At 45.0% G+C, this 5,828-nt stretch overlaps 1 long non-coding RNA gene across 1 annotated transcript in view; it reads left to right on the top strand.

The window, feature by feature from the left end:
• Positions 1-4,888, top strand: part of LOC119826605 — a 34,212-nt gene extending 29,324 nt beyond the window's left edge. The window contains exon 3 of the long non-coding RNA XR_005287453.1: positions 4,629-4,888. This is a non-coding gene — a long non-coding RNA (uncharacterized LOC119826605). The remainder of the gene's footprint in view (positions 1-4,628) is intronic.
• Positions 4,889-5,828: the final 940 nt, after the last annotated feature.

Raw genomic sequence — 5,828 nt, forward strand, 5'->3', positions numbered from 1 at the left:
ATTTTTGTACAGAGGAGCAGAAAAGCAGCCCCTCAAGTAGAATTAAATGAAATAACAAAGGAATCCTCTAAGTCTCAAAGGTCTCATCAAAATTCTTGGGTGCATTGCCTCAGACCTGGCCAGTAGAAATACAGCTGCGTCCTCACTGTTCTAAAAAATATTAAAATATTGGCCGTAGCTGACGAATCTCAAACCTTAATGTCATTTTTGGTTATGCAAAATTATTATGGAAACACATAATGGTTTTACATGGTTGATACAGTGAGAGGAAACTCAGTAAAGGAAAAATGAGAAGAAGCCCAAAGGGCTAAAGGAACTTTATGCAGACACTGGAGGCCTCGGCACAAAGGTTCTGAGCCTCAGTTTTTCTCCTGTATAAAATGGGGCTAATAGGAACAGCGAGATGGTTCATTGAATAGAGACAGCTGCCACCAAGCCCAAGGACCTCAGTTGGATCTTGGGAACCCACAGTGCACATCACAAACACAACACTCAGGCTCCGTGTCCACAGCGTACACCTGTACACCACAAACACAACACTCAGGTTCTGTGTTCACAGCGTACACCTGCACACCACAAACACAACACTCAGGTTCTGTGTTCACAGCGTACACCTGCACACCACAAACACAACACTCAGGTTCTGTGTCTGCAGCAAACACCTGCACACCACAAATACAACATTCAGGTTCTGTGTCCACAGCGTATACCCTCACACCACAAACACAACACTCAGGTTCTGTGTCCACAGTGTATACCCTCACACCACAAACACAACACTCAGGTTCTGTGTCCACAGTGTATACCCTCATATCACAAACACAACACTCAGGTTCTGTGTTTATAGCATAAACCTGCACATCACAAACACAACACTCAGGTTCTGTGTCCACAGTGTATACCCTCACATCACAAACACAACACTCAGGTTCTTCATCCACAGCATCAGAGACTTTTCAAGTGGCTGTGACAAAATATCTGACGAAACAACTTAAAAGAGGGAAGATTTTCTGCTGTCATTGTTTCTGTCCATTAAGATGGGACGATGCTGTACAGCCGCCCGAGTCATGGCAGACAGCAAGTGGCAGGAAGAAGTGTCTGTTCATTCATGAAGTTCAAAATTAATAGACCCTGTCTGAAGAGTGTGTTAGCCCCACTGAGGCCAGGAACTGGGAAAGAATCAAGGTCCCCTTTCCATCCTTTTCAGAGATGCAGCCAGAGAGTCGCTCAGGGCTGGACCAGCAGGAAGACTGTGTGTGATGCTATTTATCTTCAACCTGACAAGGCTCCAGCTCTGCCTGCCAGGGTTATTTAGACCTTGGGCTTGCTGGGAGAAGTGGCGTTGATTACAGTAATTGAGGTGGGAAGTCCCATCCTAAAAGGGATCACCTGGGTTTGGATCTTGGCCTATATAACAAAGAGAAAGTGAGCGGAAGCAAGCTTTTATTGCTCTCTTTCTGACTGGGGTTACAATTTGATTAGATACCACGAGTTTCTGAGGCAATAACTTCCAATCCAAGTGATCACTTTGCACAATTAACCAAAATGCGTTCTCCCTGGAGAGCACCGCTTTTGTTAGGGCATTTTATCAAAGTAACAAGGAAAGAAACCAAGACACAACCCACTTTGCACGCTCAGTATCAAAGGTTTCAATACGGGTCAGGAAGGCTGCTAGGACGGCAGCTGCATAGGTCTGGGGAGCAGCACTAAGGGCTACACCCTCTGGCAGCGCTTTAGACCTGGTCTTCGGAGGTCCACGCAGAGGTTACTTTGATTCTCCTGTCAGCCAGCATCCAGTAGCATGCATGCTCCTGTCTCCAGAAAGCAATAGCTTCTCATTTTCCTTGTAGCTCTCATGGAGATGCTCTTCACTGACAGACTAATGGGAACTCAGAAGAAAATGAATTCCGGATCTGGGGCTTGTGTGAGGCCCAGCAGGCATCTGAAGAGGATGATGTTAAGGTCACAGTAACAAAGGAACAATTCAGCGCAGGCTGTGACCCCGAGCCAGACATGGTGGTTCATCTTTAATCCCAGAATCCAGGAGGCGGAAGCAAGAAGTTTCCCATAGTTTGAGGCCAGGCTAGTCTGCACAGTGAGCTCCAGGTTAGTCAGGTATATACAGGGAGACTCTGTCTTAATAAAAACAAAAAACCAAACCAAACCAACCAACCAAACAAACAAAAACTTAGGTCCTAACCTGGCTGGACAATCATATCTGGCTATTGGGAGGGCAAGGTTTGCAAGGTTGCAGATTGCTGTTCTGAGGGTGAGGATGTGCTTTGAGCCAGAGAGCTTCAGAGAAAAAGCACCAAGCAATTGTGTATGTAATTATGTATGCAATTATGAGCCTACGTCCATCTCTACTCACACATGCGGGTCTGCTTTAAGAACCTGGAACATGTGCCCAGAGAAACTGCCAAGAGGCAAGTCTGCACGCTGGGTGTTTTCGGCCTAGACACAGAACAATGAAGGCTGCCGTTCAAGCCAGAAAGCCATTTGCTACCTACCAGAATGACCTTTCTGCTCAGAGGTCAGTCTTTCGTGCAGCTGAGAAAATCAACGGATTGGAAAAAGCACCACTGCTCCTTCCACTTCCTTATTCTGTTGGGTTTGGGTTCACGGAACGACGGGGGACGGACCACCAAGAGCCGGTTAAACCAGAAGCAAGATTTCTTCCAGAGAAAGAAAAAGAAAAAAATTACCATGGGGCACACAAAGCTTAGCAGCTGTAGCTGTGCCCACAGCCAGAGATCGGCCCTCTGAGAACTGTGGCAAACTGGGTGGCTCCCAAACTCCCCTTGTCATAGCAAGCATTAGGCATAGACAAAGGAATTTTTACAATCTCAAGGTAAAACTTTGACACAAATTGTTTTTCTTAAGACCATTTTCCATTACCAAAGCTTTTGGTTAAATTAGTGTTTGTGTTTAGCCCGCTGTTTCCTCCTGACATTGTTGATGGTGTATACCAAAACTCTGTGCTTCCCTGACGCTGCCAGTTCTCATAGCAGGGAAGAATATGGAACAATGCACACCCAAAAGTCATGTACAAAACCCTGTCATGAAGTTAACTTAGCCCACGCACAGTTGTCGGTTGTGTGTGTGTGTGTGTGTGTGTGTGCGTGTGTGTGTGTGTGTGTGTGTGTGTAATCTGGAAAACTGACCCTTAGCTGCAGAGAGCCATTTAAAAAACTAACCTTTGGTGGTGAGCTGAGAGGAATCCATTGTTGAAAGCTAATCTCTAAACTGCCGAGAAAGGTGCTGACAGTCTGTTCTCATTCTCCTAGGCTTACAACGTTATAGTCCTGTATTTCTACATCTTTCTTTCTGGAACCTACGTTTCTGTATTCTTATTCCTGGACTCTTCAGTTCTTACCTGTGGTGGGTGTGAATGACAGAGCCACCATAGACTCATAAGAAGTGGCAGTTTTGGGCCTTGTTACAGGAGGAGTGACCTTGTTGGAGGAAGTGTGTCACTGGTTTCAGAAACTCAAATGGCTGGGCGGTGGTGGCGCACGCCTTTAAACCTAGCACTCAAGAGGGAGAGGCAGGCAGATCTCCGTGAGTTCAAGGCCAGCCTGGACTACAAGAGCTAGTTCCAGGACAGGCTCCAAACCTACAGAGAAACCCTGTCTCGAAAAACAAAATGAAACAAAACAAAACAGAAACTCAAGTCAAGCCCCTGTGGCACATTCTCTCTTCCTTCTCCTGCTAATCCAGTGTAACACTCTCAGCTCCTTCTCCAGCACCACGTCTGCCCGCATGCTGGCATGCTTCCTGCCATGGTGATGGACTATACCTTTGAACTGTAAGCCCGGGAAAATGTTTTTCCTTTATGAGAGTTGCCATGCTCATGGTGTCTCTTCACAACAATAGAACACTGAGTAAGAAACCCCCTATACAGAAAGCTCTCAAAAATTGAATAACAAATGTTCAGACTGACTGACAGATACAAGTTGAAAAGTCACCTAGGGATAACCAAATTTTCTTTACAAATTTACAAACAGCAGAAATGGAAATTTTTATTATTTTCCAGGCATTATTTGTTTATGAAATCTTCTGTAATCTTGAGAAAATATTATCTCATATGATATGCATGTATATTTATGCATGCACATATTCAAATGTAAGAAAGCAGGGGCTGAGCTATGTATGTTTCATGGAAAGCGTTCTTATTTGTCTTCTGGTATCCAACTTACACAGCATATTTGATGTTTTCCGTGATTGATGGATCCTTTCTTTCATAGCATCTGGCTGACTTCAGAGCAAACCTTTCTTGGTTTGGCCTCACAAATGGAACTCCGTTTCCTTGTTAAGTAATTCTTCGGGAAAGAACTCACTGGACATAAAACCCTTACAGAGATGTGAGAAAGGGCAAAGGTTAGTCTGTGATAACAGACATTGTTTTTTTTTCTGTGGAAAAACCTTGGGTGTCCTGGAACTGTGCTCATTCCAGAGGGTATGGATACATTTATTATTCCTTCGCAAAACTAAGAGGTAATCTTCGCTCTTGGAGGGTGTGTTGTCCTGAGTCATCAAACTCTTGAATTTCAAAACAAACAATCTTGAGAAGGTGGGCGCTGTTGTGTAAGTTTTTTTTTTTTTTTTTTAAACATTCTGTCTTACAGGAAGCTCCATAAGCAGGAAAGTAAACTACTCAAACTAGCTTCAGGTGGTCCCTGAAACCAGCCAGTCTCACTGGTCCACTCCTTGCCAGAGTAAGCAATAGAAGCTGAGAGATGGAAGGAAGTCGAGCTGCAAAGAAGACTCTGAGACCAGAGCAGCTGCCTAGAAGAAGAAGAGGAAGAGGTCTAGACAGCTGAGGAGCCTGTCCAACCTGTTGAGCTGCCCGCAGGCTGTGCAGTGAGCTCCAGGTACCCGGCTTTTGTGAGCTGTTTGTGAGCTGTCACCTATGCCGGGGTGGGCTTTGGTGATGCAGCTGTCTCTGAGTATTTCTGCTCCTGTAAGTAACCCCTGGCCCATATTCCTGTATAACCCCAATAAAACTCACTGGTTCATCAAGGTGGACTTTGGTGGTGTCTGTACTTTAGTCTGTGGTGGGCTCCCTATCTGAGGTGAGTAGACCTGTGTATTGTGTCTTCCCAGGAAAAGTTCTGTCACACAACAGATGCAAATGATGTACATACAGTACTTAGGTATGAAATTCTCTTTTAAAATTCTCTTTTTAAATATAATTAAAAGCAAGAAAAAAAATGTCCTGAGTGAAGAGCGGTTGTACCAGCAAAACTTTGTGAAGAATTGGTGGAGCAGGTGGCACAGGTCAGCTCTTGGGCAGCTGGACACCGAGCATCAGTGCTGTGTAAAGGAAGCAGTATCCCTTGCCACAGAAGCTCCTCCTCCTTCCACGCTTACTGTGACCTGTAACCTCCTGTTCTCTCAAGAGGAGCAGTTTATAGGTTTATAGTGATGCTCACACAGTTGCTATGATTTCTTAACACAACTAAAGCCAGCTGTAGTCCACCACAGCACATTTTATTTAGCAGGATTTTATGTTCTAGGGGAAGCTAGGCAATCACAGGCCTCAAAGGAAGGGATTGATGGGGTTCTCATTATTACTGCAGGAAGGAAATTGAACAAGTTCTGAGGGCCAGACCTCAATGAAAACGAATCTACACCTGCAGCTTCAGTTTACGCCGGCGAACGAGAGAACGCATGAATTCACGGATCTTCTGAATTCTGCGAGCATTCTCTGCTACCTGTAAAGCGAGCAGTGATTGGTGATGAGAAGGAAGTTAGGCCTGCCTTGACTTGCTTTTAGTGCTTTAGTGCCCATAGAACCTTTCTTTGGATAAGGCCTCTGTCACCGT

This window comes from Arvicola amphibius, chromosome 11 (genome assembly GCF_903992535.2).
Source record: "Arvicola amphibius chromosome 11, mArvAmp1.2, whole genome shotgun sequence".
Lineage (NCBI taxonomy): Eukaryota > Metazoa > Chordata > Mammalia > Rodentia > Cricetidae > Arvicola > Arvicola amphibius.